We start from the raw sequence: 16,491 nt of genomic DNA, 5'->3' as shown, positions 1-16,491 counted from the left end.
ATGAGGATATTGTGATCGAATTTGATTAATGTATGTCTTTCTATATCTGACTAAAACCTGATTTAAAAAAGTAATGAAGTAATTTTGGCTTGGTTTACTTTGTGGATCATTGATATATTTACATTTATGTCTCTTACTCTTGGAATAATCTAACAAACAGTTCTAATCTACTCATGTTTCTTGGTTCGTAAAATCTTTGGCTGATGTTTTCATGTTTCTGTACACAATGGAGTAAAACCTTGCTTTTCTAACTCTGGAGTTAGGTGCACCCAGGTAGTGCCTACCATTGCTGAAGACCCCGGACTAAATAAATAGTTGAGGAGGTAAGCGTTCATGCATGCTTTTCTTTTTGGAAAGTCAACCTGGGTTTAGTTTTCTTTAGTAGCCACTTTCTGAAAGTTCTCAAAAAGTTTGTTTCCCCATCAGCTTAAATGAAATGAACCATAAAGATTTCAACGTTGGTAAAAAGTCAAAAGAAAGAAACTGAAAGATTTTTGTGGAGGGCAAGAAAGTGAATTATAAGGTAGGATTGGTATTTTTTATTCAATAGCCAATTTCACACAATGTCATGTTTTGTTGTGGAAGAGGGGTTAAAGAGATATTAAAGATTTATCTCAGATTAAATCAGATCTTATTGCTTTTGACTACAAAGTAGACATGCTGGAAAAGTTTCTTGTGATCCCCAGAGGAAGTTTGAATGGGTTTCTGAGTGTGTCAAGAAATAACTTTTCAGATGTAAGCGTATAAGCAGGACTCAACCAACATTTTTATTTCTCTTTCTGTAGTTTCTAAAATGACATTAGTTCTAATATATTTAATAACCTCAAGAAAATATTTAGTTTATTACATGCATTTCATGTAACATTTTACCGTCACTTTAGACTTCAGGAATAAGGGTCAGTAATTTTAAAACTCAATGCAGTGACAGAAGAACACTGGCATTATTAACTTTCAGATCAATGAGGAGACTAGAAGAATGTTTTAACAAAAGAGCTAATGGCTGTTTTCTTTAACCTGTGGTTGGAATAATTAAATAGCATGGCCTTTTCATGTGACACTGAAAGTGAAATGGAGTCAGACTTTTTACATCTGAGTTTTGTAGAGACCGGCTTTGGCAAATGTGCAATAGGTTTCAATTTTATTCTTCTCTTCTTAAATTGATGTTCTTCATTTCAGAATGATGTGACTCGTATTATTCAACATTTATTTAGCACTGGCAATAGGCTCAGCTCTTCACGGAGTATCACAGAGTAGGAATAATCCCTTCCCAGTGGGCACTGTATAAAAATTAGGTAAACAAAACCCCAATATTATGAGATAATTATCCACGACACGAGGCAAAGGTAGAACACTACACAAGCACTGTGCTCTTTCAGAAGGTATTTTAGTACACAAGAATGGATGCAAGAGTGCCCACACCTCGGTACTGTCATCTGGAATGCTGGTAAGACACCCCCCTAAAGCTCAGTTAAAAAGCACAGCTGAATTGAGCACAAAGAGAAACCCATGGATTTGTGAATGTTACTGTGCCTTCAGTGAAGCTTTATCTCAGCACTGTGATGATTTAAAAGCAGTAGTGATTTTCCTAACATTGCTACAGTTTCGACCACCCAGCTATTTTGCTCCTTTGTGATTCCAAATGAATTATTGATAAGGAATACTTCAAAGGTGTGCAAAAAATTCTTTTACACTTAACATTTATAAAACAATGATGTTGATGGAGGGAAAAAGAAAACCCCTGTCAATATTTTTTCTGAGACTAAACAATAACAAAGTGCCTTCAGGATTCATTTTAATGAGAAATACTAGGTGGCTCCGTGGAAGTCTCGAGACAGGCAGCGCACACTAGGAAATTAATTATCGCTTGGCAGCCAGGCAAATGTATGCGGCTTATGGTGGCATTGCAGAAAATAAATATTCTTTTAATCAGCGATGCTGGCTTATTTCCTCAAAGGTAACATCAAACTTTAAATGCATAAGTCACATATATTTAGGAAAGGATTTCAAAACAAAGGGCTGGCTTGGCTTTTCTACCATTTTCAGGTTCGTGTTTGCACAAGGCTTCCTCCACGTAAGGTACAACTGATCCCTTAGTCTTGTCCATGCTCGGAGAACAGGGCTATCATTACCGACAGCATTTTATCTAAGCCTGACTCTGATCTGTGCTGGAGGAGACATTGACTTTCATGATGGTTTTATGGATCGATGATTCAGGTGGTTCTCCAGATAGCTCTGCTGGGTTCCTGGGCCATGTTTGCAAGTCAAAGCTGCGTCTCCTCCCCTAGGTGGAATTTCTCAGCTCAAGGATTCACTTCTTAGCTGCCTCCAGCTCATGCAGTTGGCAGCTGACGGGACAGCGCTAGTAATGCGACCGGAGTCTTCAAAGCGGCAGGTGATAAGAGACGCTGGGATTTTAACAGCATAATGAATTAATTCACAAACTCACTGAGCACAAATGATAACTTGGGTACAATTTCCAGTTACAATTAGGAGGGGATTGCATTGTTTTACAGGATAAAGGTATTAGTCCTGATTCTTGTAATGTAATGTGTAGCATCCTGGTATCTTTGAAGAAAAGCCAGGTTCTGGATGTGTGAATTTGCCCGTGACCAGCTCCTGAAATGGATGCAAATTGAAATGAGTGATTTCTGTGATAGTGAAGTGTGCTGTAGCGTAGCCTCTGTACCCAGATCCTTAAGAGGGGCTGGCAGAGCCTCAGAATTTCATTTTGCCTGAACTTTTATCCGAAAGCACCATAACCAACCCTTCTTTAAATTTACGTCAAACTTTTATTATATTTTGAGTTCATTGAGGCTGAACATACAATCTTCATTTTGTACTTGAACCTCATAACCATTTCAGTGACTGCCTTCAAAATCAACAGATTCGAGACAACTTCTAATTCCTAAGTTCATTATGGAGAGGGAATCATTCATATCCTTCCTAGTATTTCTGGTGTTTTCTCCAAAATTGTCTCTTGTCAAAGAAATACAATTTTAAATCTCAGAGACAGTGGTCAAAGAAACAAGTTCCCCTTTTTTCAGGGCTTGATTGGCATCACCAACAGTATTTTCAAAAAGGAAATTACGAGTTTATATGTTAATAAATGAGTATGTATGCTAATGTCTATTTTAGAATTCGTTTCTATCATTTTTTTCTTTTTCAGATTGTCGAGCTACTAAAGGTAATCAATACAATCTATTGTGGTTACCTGTAGAATGCTCAGAGTAAAGACGAGGTGTACAGGGTAATTAAAAAATATCACTTGGTGATAATAGAGGTGATAGGTTTAATGATAAAATACTCTTTCTTTCAGATGACTGACTTACACTGAAATGATATATTCATTCAATACAATGAATATTCAATGCGATTCGATAAATATTCATTGGACACCTGTGCTAGGCCCTAGGGATATTAAGATGAGAAAGATTCAGTATTGGTTACTTACCATGGTAGATTGTATTGTTCTCAAATATTCACTCCCCTTCGTATAATAAAAGGATTGTGTGTGTCCCTTGCAGTATGTCCTGTGGGAGGGGAATATACTTCTCTCTCCCTTCCTTGGCTGTGTGACTGACTTTAGCCAATGGCACCTGAACAGACATGATGCGTGCTAAGTCTGAGCAGAACATTTAAGAAGCATCCAGCGTTGCCATCACCGCCCTTGCTCTTTTCTCTTTGCTGTGAGAATGGCATGTCTCAACAAAAAGCTGCTTCTGACTCAAAACACAACCCTAACCCTAATGTGAGTCCTGGAATGAGAAGATTGAATAAAGCCCCAGCAGATGACCCACAGCTGCCAACATGCACCAACACGTTAGTTGTAAGTCGCTGAGATTCTGGAAGTTGTTTATTCACCACACTGAAGCCAGCTGAAACACTTTGCCTGGAGTTCGACTACAGTATGTTAATCTAAGACATTAAAAGTTCTGACAGTCTGCTTAGAAGCTTATGACCAAAAAAAGAGACTAGTTCTAGTCCAAGAATCCTACAAACTACAGTTATGTAACAGTCTTGAGATGGACTGTGAGCAGATTACATCTGGGTTATTGTGGCCAAATTTGGATGCTGGTAAATTTTAGTGAATTAATCGTGTGTCTATCTTTATTGAATTTAGGTCACCAAAAGAAACAACTCTGTTGTAATTTAATTGTCCCAGATGTACTGACCTGGTCCAAGTCAACTGGTAGTTCAAGGTTAAAGCTTCCATTTTTTTTTTGTTTATCCAGTAGAGTGAGAATGAAGGCTTTTTTCAGGGCAGTTAACATGTCAGGGTTTTCCATGCCTAATATGCTATTGCCTCTCAGTATATATTAGATATCAACAAACATTTGTCGCTGTCTTAGGGTCCAGGCTGATATAGAGAGGATTCTTATGTAAACTAATGTATGAGAAAGTGTGTGTATTATAATGTGTGGGTGTGTGAGAGAGAGAGAGGCAGGAAGGGAGGGAAGCTAAGGTTTTAACTCAATTCACACTGTAGTGTGCTTTTTAAGGCCTTTACTATGTACCTGTACATACAAAATACCAAGTGAGAAACCCAATGAGAATAAGGAGAAAATCTGAAACACCAAGATCACTTAACATATTTATATTTGTTGATTCATTCTAGGATATATTTTCCTATACATCTTTTGCCAGTTGCCTTTCCTTAGACTTTGGAACCAGGACACACAATATGGTAGACATTGCTAGTGTTCCCCGGTGTTTGGTTCCCCTCTCCTCCCTTAGCACACAGCACATTCCATTCCCTACTCCCCTGGCAGCTGGTTAGGTCATGTGACTGGTCCTAGCCACTGGATCTGAATGGAAGTGCAGTATGTCACTCGTTAGGCTGAGGCATGGCTCCCTAAGTCTGTTGTCTCCTTCCACGGGTACTCTAGAAACACATGCTCAAGGACAGTGCCACCTCATGGCATCTGAATGGATCCTTGACTCACTGCTTGCATGTACAAGGGAGTTTCTGTGATCAAGAAATGAGTTTATATATATTATTTGTTACTAATACATAGTCAAGGACAACGTATAGTTTGTGAACCCTTCTCATTCTTTGCCTGGAACTAGAGTTCTTTTATCTTCTAAAGTCTGTCTTTCCTTCTTTTTTTCCTCTCTACCTTCCTTCCTTCTTTCTTCCATTTTTCCTTCTTTTCATTCCACAAGTATTTATGGAACAGGAACGATATGCCAAGATCTGTACCAGAATTACCATGATAAACAGCAGAGACATAGATCCTGCCTCATGGATTAATAGGATGGTGAGGATAACTAGCATTTTTTAATTCCTTTACCCTGTACCAGGCACTCTACCAAACTATCTCATTTAATCCTCATAGCAACACTTACAAGCTAGGTCCTATTTTTATCCCTCATTTACTGATAAAGAAAATGACCTTCAGCAAAGGAAGTGACATGGCCCAAACCATGCAGATAATGAAGGGCAGGGTTGGGCTTCAACCTTGAACTGTTCCTTGCTGAAGAGCTGGTGTTCAAACACTAGACGACAGCAGTGGCTAACTTGTGCTCCTCTGGACAGTTTGATGCACACGTATCATCAATACATAGATTTGCCAAAAGTAGACACTTCTCCCCTGTCTAGGCAAGAGTATGTGCTTTGATGTTGTGATCATAATGAAAAAGGTATCCAGGGACTGCGACAAGTCAGAGTTTCACTCCCCCTGACTTGCTGTCTGGAACAATGCCACGCTGTATTCTGATATCGCCCTCAGTGCTTTCATCCCTGAATGGGACGTGGCCTTCCATGTCTGTGTGGCTGGCCTTAGGACCCATGCTGGTGCGGTGTGCGGGAGTGTGCTGATGTGTGTGGACACGAGGGGGCTCCTCTCACAGTCTGCAGTCAGGCCCCTGTGAGGATAACAGGGCAGTACTTCCAGCAAAGGAAGGGGCAGTAAACATACCCTTTCCTGGGGAAGATCTGTGGACCCATCCTGACATCCAATCATAACTTTAACAAAATATCCTTTGGAATAAAAAGGAGAGCTTTCCCTCAATTTATTTATTGTTTTGTTTTCTCACAGGAGGTAGCAGGGTTTTGAATCAAATCAGATTTAAGTAAGGAGTCTCGTCTTCACTGCTTCTGCCTCACTGTTGACACATAGCTTATCTTTTGGAAGAGGCACTAGAAACTTTCATCTTCTTGCTTAAGAACACTTAATGATAACAACAACAACAACAACAGCAACAACAACAACAACTGTTTGTTAATCTCATTTGCTTCTCCCGAGTTGCAGCATCAGAGCATCTCAGGCCACTCCCTGGAGCCCACCACTGCCCAGTCACTGAAACCAGCCATGTTTTGTCAAGTGTGGACCATTGATCATGTGCATCAGAAATACCTGGGGTGGTTAGTAAAGAGGCAGATTCCAAGTCCCGTTGCAGACCCACTGAATCAGAAGCTCTGGAGATGGGATATAGCACCGAGCACTTTAAGAAGCTCTGAGGAACTTCGTGCTCACACACTAAACTTTGAGAGCAGTGGGCAGGGGCCAGAGACCCTCTCAGCTGGTCCCTGGTACAGACCTTGCTGACAGATACCTTTTATTCCTGCTCTACCCCTCAACTTTGAATAGCCTTATGGAGCTCCCAATAATAACTTTTGTATTAAAAATAACCCACTCAGGATGAGATAAATACTTTTCTTCCTTTTCACATTTTATTTTATTTTATTTTTTAAGAGACAGGGACAGAGCGTGAGCAGGGGAGAGGCGGAGAGAGAGAGAGACACAGAATCTGAAGCAGGCTCCAGGTTCTGAGCTGTTGGCACAGAGCCCGATGCGGAACTCGAACCCACGAATGCAAGATCATGACCTGAGCTGAAGTCAGATGCTCAACTGACTGAGCCACGCAGGCGCCCCTACTTCTTTTTAAGGCAGGTATCGAGATTGTAACCTTTGAGAAACCACAGCCTCCTCTGTTGCTCTCCATTGTTCATTTTCAACTAAAACTTCCTCCGTGAAAGAAATTTCACTTGCAGCCTTAAAAAGCTCTTTTTAAACAATTTTTAAAATTAGGTTTGCTGCCTTGTGCCTCCATATTACCTTATGCTGGCACCTGTGAAGATGCCTCATGGAAAGTGCAATGGAAAACCTATTGATCCCATGGAAGAAAGTGAAATTATGGCCCATTTTACCAATCCTTCTTTGCTGTTTTTGTACTATGATTCCTTTTGGGGGGTTTCTTCTCCTTAGAATACATTTTTTTTCCTTTTTTTCAATCGCCTCCTCACACCTTCTTTCTATTATTTCTATTATTTTAAACAAATATTTAGGTTTTGAGGCTGAACATCTCCTCAGACCATTTACAACAAAGCCTGATTCAGAAGGATTAGTAAACGGGAAGGGGGGCGGGAAGCAAGGTTCTCCCTGGTGCTTTTGAGGAAGACTGGGTTTGCTAGAAGAAATGTAATGATCAGAACTCACATTCTTGTGGAAGGCTCAGCAAGAACATATTTCAAATGGGCAGGGGATAACTTACTGGAAGCTAAAGGAAAAAAAAAAAACAACTAAAAAACAACTCCTAGCTGCAGCAAGTTATGTAGGCTATGAATTATTTTATTGAACAGCGTTAAGTGCTTTCCTGTTGGAAATGAGGAACTTATTAATTATTTTAAGTTTGAAGTAATTAAGGCAGGCGCTGTCAGGCTGACATGGTTTTCTCAGCAGGCAGCTGGGTTCTTCTAGCAGAGTGAAGGAGTTTTCCAGTCCCATATGCTGAGCTACAGGTGAGCCAGTTGGTAAATATGTGACACCTTTTAATTATACCTCGTTGCAAGCTGTAGCTTGTCTTGTGAATTATTTGATCATTTGTTGCCCTCTCATGAAAGAGAAGATATTGGTGGGTTTCCCTAGGAAGGGGTGGGGGTAGGGATGGAGGAGTGTCTGAGTGCATGGAAAGGAGGAAGATCAGCACTGTGCTAGGTGTTCAAATAGATTATCCCAGGGCCTTTGGATGACCTTCTAGTACAAGTTCTGGAAAGGTCCTTGTCTCAGCTGGCTGAGCAGTTGCAAGAATGCAGATAGCACTGGGCACAAAGGTTTTGTAGAAGGCCCCATTGGACCTGGGTGGTAGGAAAGACAGACTTTATTTACTATACACCATCTTTCTGGGCTTTTTCTATAAGCTTGATCAGCCACCAGCTGCCCAACTAGATTCCAGGTGCATGATGGAGAACTTATGAGCTCACATCTGCTCAAAAGAGGAAAGAGAGAAAAAACAAATGGAAAGAGGGGGCTGAGATGGGAACGTTTCAGCTGAAGAGACAGACTTTTACATACCTGGAAAAGTTTTCCAAGTTATTTATTTTTGTAAGGCTAAAATTCAAAGGTCTCCTTTGGTAGCCATATTTACAACCCTTCCTTGCATCAATTTGGTAAGAGTTTAGAACAAATTTGTCTTTGGCAATTCTACACCACACGGCCTACCACTGCCACCTCCATATACAACTCCAAGTTCAAACAAGTTCCTGCCCCTCCATCAGCCATTCATAAAACAGCATGTTTGTAGCCTAGGGTAGCAGTATGTTGCCCATTTACCTCCTGTCATCCAATGATTGGGAAATTTTCTTTTCTGGGCTCAAAATTTATTTGTTCTTACTCTGTGCCTTCTGCTGGATAACAACTGGCTAATTTAATAATGACATTTGTGCTAATGTGTTGATCCAGTCACTCATTTATTTAACCATTATTAATTGACTGCTTATTTTATGCCACTTTGGAAACATTGCACAAAACAAATATGGTCCCCTCTTTCTCAAAATTATCTCTAATGTGAAAGAAATCCTTTCTGGCTTCTGTATACAGTGAGCCTGAATCTCCATCCTCAAATTTTGGTGGGCAAGAAATAGATTAACTTTTGAAAAAAATCCATTTAATTTCAAATTCAAATATCTATGTTGCTGGCTTAGTGGAAAATTCAATCTAAGTGATTTTCTTTCATGGCTTATATACTTTATACACAGAGAGAGGCACTGAGATTGGGTCCCTGCATTTCTTGCAATACAGAGCTTGCTCAACAAACGTGAGCCCCCTGTAGTAGCCAGTGCAGTGGGGGCAGGGTCACAACATGGGAGAGGAAAATTCAAGCTGCTGCCACTCCAGTAGGTGGGAACAGAGGGCAGGGGCAGGCGTAGGGAGAAGGGCATGAAGGCAACATCAGCAGTGACAGGGTTAGGGGCACAGTGAGGGCTACGAGAGGGTGACCATAGGCTAGAGGTCTAGGGTCAGGGACACCAGAGGTGGGCTTCTGGGGTCAGTGTTTGAGAGCAGTGGAGTGCACTAGTCCTGGAGTCTTATAGATATAAATAGGGCAAGGCCAGGGAGTAGGGTGTAGGGACTTCCTGAGAACGCTTCACTAAGAACCTACAGGGCAGGAATGGAGTGAGGGAGAGGGCATCCAGGAGAAGGGAGGGGGCAACAGGCCTCAGAATTCTGTTCTGTGAACTGGGGTGCTCCGAGGTTCAGAGACTAGCAGCGTAGGCTGAGAAGGGAAAAGAGCCAGCTGGCTGTGGGGCTCATGGTGGGGAGGGGTGACTGCTGAAGGAACAGTACTTTACCCAAGTGCCCCAAAGCCCTGGATTCAGAAAGATGCACACACACACGCACGCATGCACACACAGAGTCTCTTGGAAACCACCCATCGCGACCTTTTTTCTTAATTTGGACATGAGCATACAGCCTTACCCATTTCCCAGGAAAAGAGCCTAGCTGCAGCTCTGGCCTGGTCATCCAGGTCATTTAAGCACACACCAAGTCCCCGGTCCTCCACACAGGCGCAGCCTGGAGACTGTTGCCTGGGTTGCTGGATGCCTGTCCTGCTTGTTCCCTTTCTCCCAGGTGCCTTCAGGTCCATCTGGGCTGTCCACTCTGCGGTTAGGGGTGAGGTATGGGGGAATGGTAGAACCTCAGAGAGGGAGGTGGCCATGGTTTTCAACAAGGCACTTGAGGAGGGGGCAGGGACTCAAGGCTGGGGTGGGGAGAATATCCATGCAGGCTCTGGGGAGCCCCCACCTCCTTGGGCAGCTCAGTCCTCAGAGCCTGGTTGAGCCTCTACCGTCAATACTCACTGAGGGGCCTCCTTCTTTTTATGGCATCAGCAAGATGAAGATGGAGCTGGACTGGAGCACAGAGGAGAGGAAGTGGTACCTGGCAAAGGCTGAGGAGAGGGGGAAGCACAAGCCCATGGTGCAGAGCAGGTTAGGCTCAAAGAGCAGCAAGACCACAAGGAGATGAACACCATGGAACTGAGCCATGGTAAGATGATAACTGAATGACAATCCAATGGAACTGAGCCACGGTAAGATGATTACTGAATGACAGTCAAGAACACTTAATCCAAGGCACAAATCACCAGACAGCTCTAGACAATATAATTCCTTCCTATCAGTGACCATTAAATCATTTTCGTTTCTGCATTATGTACAAAAGAACACTACCATTGCAGCAGAAAATTCTGCCTTGTTCAATGCAGGAGGTTTTTATATAAAAAATAAATGCAGCCATCACATTTATAATCAAAATTTGTGAACTCCACAGTTCTCATGTCATAGTTCTATCCTAACTGAAGAAAACTATCCTTGTATCTTGGAAGGCAACATCAACACACAACATTTTTCAAACAGCAAAATTTGGTTACCTTATTTTAGTTACTTAAAAAAATTTTTTTTGTAATGTTTATTTATTTTTGAGAGAGACAGAGAGAGAGAGACCAAGTGTGAGTGAGGGAGTGTCTGAGTGAGGGAGGGGCGGAGACAGAGGGAGACACAGAATCTGCAGCAGGTTCCAGGCTCTGAGCTGTCAGCACAGAGCCCAACGTGAAACAGGGCTCAAACCCATGAAGTGTGAGATCACGACCCGAGCAAAGTCGGACTCCTAACCGACTGAGCCAGCTCGGTGCCCCTGGTTACTTTTAACATAGTGTTTAAAGTTTTAAAGTTTTCTATTAAGCATACTTTCACAGACTAATTTGTTTAAGCTATTCACATATTAAAAACTTAAGATGCTTTGTTTCCTGTCTAAAACGCAAATACAACTGCCAATACACATTTTTGATGGAACCCCATTTTATAATGTCACCTTACTGAATATGTTTTATAGTAGTGATCATTCATATATCATTTAGGTCAAAATTTCAACTCAAAGCCACCAAACTTTTGGCCAAAAATTTAATCCTCATCACCAAACCAGTAGTGTTTAGAGTTGGGCCATACCTATACGCTTTTTCCTGGTTAAGCTTCCTAAGAGAGTAGAAAAATTTTAATGGAAAGCATGATACCATGCAGTTTTATTGAAGTTTAAAGCATGTTTGCAAATACCGTTGCCTGTTGGAAAAAAATCTGTATGTACAGCAAAGTTGTGGATAGAGACTGTTTTTCATTGTGGTTGACCTTTGCTTTGTGGATTTGAAAGCATACAATTTTACAAGCAGGTTTACAAAATTATGCTAAGGTTATAAACATCAAGTAGAATGAAGTTAAAATAAGTTATTATTTTTCATTTGATACATTTTAAAGTGATCCCTCATTTCACAGTAGTGCCCTCATTTCACAGAGCATATATTAATATCACACCTTTTGCAATATTAAAATTAAAAAAAATTTAATCCAATACGTACATTTGGGTTGGATTACTCGGCTGTGGAGATATTCATAGCTACTGATCGTCCTAGGTGAATTTGGACTCTGTCAAAGACTAATGAACTAAACTGTGAGACAGTCTTTTTCCTTATACTCTTGCCTTTCCATTAGGACATCCTATTTCATTATTTTTTAACTTATTTTTTAGAAGTCTGTTTTTGAAATTACTTATTACCGTAAATCAAAGATGCAATGTATGTACAATATTAAAAGGAGGCACACTAAAAAGACACTTAGAATAATGACATTTCTGAAAATACACATACTTTGGAAAATATGAAGGTGCCAAATGCAGAAATTTATGAAGAAAAACAGTCACCAAATAGCAAGTTTATTTTTAGGGTAGTACTTTTGGAATCAGCTGGTACTAAATGAACAGTGTATATGAATAATAATATATAAGTTGAACAATGAGCACAAGAAATATGAGTAATATCTAAGGAAACTTTAATGGACCAAAGTATTAACTAATACCCACATCAAAGAAAACTAGTTTTTCTCAAGCTTTTCCTAAGGTGTGGGTGGGGGGACAGGGATTGTTTGTCTTCAATAAAAAGCAGACATAAAACCAGACAAGAAGATGTTCTTATATGTTGCATTTTACACAAACATTGATATTTTACCCTTTCCCCAGGGCCAAAAGAGATTCTTCCCAGAAACCTCTTTCACAAACATATTGAGTATCCAAAACCAAGGATATTTGATAATCTATCTGGTAAAGATAGAAGATTAAACAATGGTGTATCAAAACACATTAGATGTTACTTTGTATAATAAAAAGCACCCTTTTTCCCTGAAAAGAAGGCATCGAAATTTTTTTTTTATTATAAATTTTATAGCTGCAAAACAAATATATTTTGCCAACTTTTCCAGGAAGCGTTTTCAGGAACAAGAGGGAAAGGGATCTTATAAAATTCTGAGTTCTAGGGGGAATGCCCTCTGGGCATCAGTCCAAAATGGGTGCTATGAAGACAGCTGTCATCTCAGTCCCCATAATACCCTCATTCGTCAACGACATATCTTATTGTGCATATACTGTGTGCCAGCCTGCAGGTGCCTGATTTATAGGGTAGGAATTTGCTAAGGTTAACAGTGGAGAGTGGCTACTGACTCAGATGGATACAAGTGTAAGATCTTTGTTTACTGTGATGCTGCTGAGATGTAGGAGAAATAAAATTAGGGAGATATGATGAAACCTGTCAGGGGCGTTCTAAAATGCCCAATATATTCAGACTCACTGCCCGCCCCCTGCTCCCCATCCTGCAATGGACAAGCCACTGGTGAGTGCAAGAAAAGACAAACAAGGCAGAGCTGTGTTGAGAATAACAGCCCTTTTGGAAGGAAGTGAGGCAAGAACTCTGTGAGAGAATATGATCGGCCCAGAGGGAAGCTCCAGTCATTTCAGAAAGCCTTAGGAGAGAAGTTCTTGGGTTCTTATGAAATCAGAGTCCATAAGTTGATGTCCATTCTGCCTATGCCCAGAACTAGCCTGTGCTTGAGGAATTTGCACACTTGAGAAGATGTTCTGAATTCATGGTAGGAAGAGACAGCTTTCTCTAAAGGAGAAATCAGGTTACATGAGTCCAGACGCTGAAAGACAGAGCATATATTAAACTCTTTGGAAATTTCTGTATGCCTTTCAAAAAACCTTTACTTACTGTGTCATCTATGTAAAACATTGTACTGAGTATTCTTTTTTGTTTCATCTCGATTTTGAGTCAGGATTTCCTTTTCAACAAACTAAATCACCTGAACATAAGCACTGTAGAAGAGATAGAAAGGGTCCATTTGTAGTTAAAAGCATTTTCCCTTCAACCTGAATTTTGTGGACTGTATAACACTGGTAACTGGTAACTTATGTCTCATCCAGCAAGTTAAGCCTGTATTTCTCTGAAAAGTCTTATGCTCACTTATAGAACCTTCAAGATAGAAACCACTCCACCCTCAAAATGCCCTCAAATCCAGCCATGTGTTTGTCATTCCACACGGGCAGCATTTACAACCTCTATTCACTTTCTACTAACGAGGTGGCATCCTGGGACGTTTTATATTTTCAGAAATGCTAGAACTAAATGGACATCTGGCCAGACATTATCTTTTGAGAACTGACCTAGGCACCCATCAAATTCAGCACATCCTCCTTTGCTCGAAAAGTGGACAGGATAGTCATGAAGATTGTGAAGCTAACTTTGGTTTACATTTTGAAAATCTTTTGAAGGCACTGTTGTCTGAAGAGTGACATCTCTTTCTGCATTAGTCTTGGAGAGGCTGTTACTGAGTGCACTACCTGCCTCTCTATGGGTTGACACATTCATAACTTTCATAATGACCACACATTCATATCGCTGAACTGTGTCTCTCTGTCTCAGCTAGAGAACTCAAGGACAGCTTTGAATAGGACACATCATGTAATAGGCTAAAAATTGAGAACAACAACAAAAAAGAATTTTGTAATTTCAGCTGGGATGAAATAATCTTTTGCAACAAAATTAAATGTTTGGTTTAGGTTGGCCGCTAGTGACAGTGATGTTCATTTTCATGTTGAATTAGTAGACTTCACTCAAACAAGGGGCAGGACCAAATGGCCCTGGAGCCTAAATTACCTCTTAGCTCTGGAAATGGAGTTTTCCTCAAGCCAGAATTGAGATGAATTCGTGGTGACTTGACAGAAAGCCTGGAAACATTTGCACACTTGATACCAGGAGTGTAGACAAGCAGAAGTGCCAAATTAAAATGATGAATTCTGTCCCATTCCTAGTATATTCAGAAAAAATATTATCTAATTAGCATGAGTTCAGTAAAAAGGTTTGCCGTCCTTTTGTTGCCTAAATTGAAAGAATAATTTGCTTGTCTTTTGTAAGCAAGAGCTGTGTTAAAACACAAACAAACAAACAGCCCGGTGTCCAACCTAGGACACTCAAGGCAGGCCGAGGAGAAAGGGTGTCATTTGGCCCTGTGTGCAACAGCTCTGTACAAGCTCTATGACACCTGTCATCTTTTACTCCAATGAAAATGATGCCGTTCACTTGCGATTAGAGACTCCTATTGATTTCAAATTTTCACCAGACATGTTCAAGTCCCTTGGGCTCTGGGTGCTTGTAGATTCTTATCACTCTTGGAGTGAGGAAACAATGTAGTAATATAATTGGCAGAGTGTAGCAATAGAGACTCTTACTTTCAATTTAGTCCTTTATTGCAATCTCTTGATTATATATATTGTCATATATATTTAGAAATACACACACACACACACACACACACACACATTCTATTGGTTCTGATGCTCTGGAAAACATTGTCCACACACACTCACACACGTACATGTTCTTAGCACTCGTGGGCTCAAAGAATCCTCAAAGAGTAGACTAAATGTTAATAGAAGTTTGTGCTTATCGATCTTACCAACCACTCCTCTGCCCCACCCCCCAAGAAAACCAAATCAACACACTGCTCTGAGTAGACTGTGTTGTGTCATCTTACTCTGTTAGTTGGCTTTGACCTCCGTCTCTAGAGTGATAATGGGTCCGCGATTACACTGCAGCTGCTGTCTCAAGAGCTACTTACATAGGGAATCTGCATTCAGTAAGTGTTTATTTTACGTAGTAGAGTGCCACCCAAACATTTCTGAGCTCTTACCAAAAAGTCATCCAGAAAGCACACTTCACAAACTCTAGTGTGTAACATGCAATTGCTTTCTTTTTATCTTGAAATATCAGAGCAACACTTCTATCTGATCGAGAGAAAGGCCTTTCTACCAGTTCTAATTTTTCCTGTAGGATGTATGTTCGTGTTCTAAATCTTAACTTACCAGTACAGATCGTGAGGTTTGATGTGTGCTAAAGTGTAGAGCCATAATAAAAGTCAAAGTGATTTGTCAAAATTCCGAAGACATGTAAATGGCTACATTTCAATTTGTGTCTGAAAAGAGTAGGTATTAGTAATTGCTTTAGGGAGCTGACCAGGATGAAAGACAGTAAAAATTTTAATTTCTTCTTTACGGGATTGTTACAAAGTCACTGCTTCCCGCACACTAGTGCACATTGTGCTGAAGCTCCATTAGAGAGAATGCATGCTTTCATCCAGTCAACTGCATTGCACACACTGTTATGAGAAGAGCATGACAAATTTGCATAGTTTCCAATCGCTCCTTCTATTTCCTTTTATACAACCTTAGAGGAAAAAGATCTTTGATAAAAACAAATGCAGCAGTAATGTAATCTTCGTGTTGTCTTGTGATTAAAGAAAAAAAATTAAAAACCTCTGGGTTTTAGTTGGGAACACAAATGAAATGATTTACTTGCTTCTGCATATACCCTTTATTTTTACTTTCTGATCATTCTACTGAGACTGGATTTCACTAGAGTCCCCAAGGTAATGGGGCCTGGTGACTAATCCACTGAGCCATACAAACCCCATCTGCTTACTCACTTTGACATTTTAATAATATCCCATTTGGACCTTTGTTCAATTTTGCTTTGTGTTACATCTTTGTTCTAACATTATAGCTGAAATAATTTATTATAATGAATATTATCAAATCTCACTAATTAAAACACACAGGAAGATTTTTTGTGTATTTTAACCATATACACTTTCATGGGAAATGGACCTACGAAAATTTGTCAATGGACCATCAAATTGCCCTCTTAATTATTGTTCATTGTGTGTTTTACTTGGAATACAGAAAAAAAATGATATTTTAAAAGAGGCGATGCCCTATTTTATTTCCACCTTACTTTGAAATACCTGTATGAAATGTTTTTCTTCTTAAGTACCACAATACATTATTCTAATGATAGAGTAGGAGAGCTTCAAACAACATTGCTGATTATAGAAGTAAT

Source organism: Panthera tigris, chromosome C1 (genome assembly GCF_018350195.1).
Source record: "Panthera tigris isolate Pti1 chromosome C1, P.tigris_Pti1_mat1.1, whole genome shotgun sequence".
In the NCBI taxonomy this organism is placed as follows: Eukaryota; Metazoa; Chordata; class Mammalia; order Carnivora; family Felidae; genus Panthera; species Panthera tigris.
The sequence above is the reverse complement of the archived record's forward strand: the minus strand, read 5'-3'. Positions refer to the sequence as shown.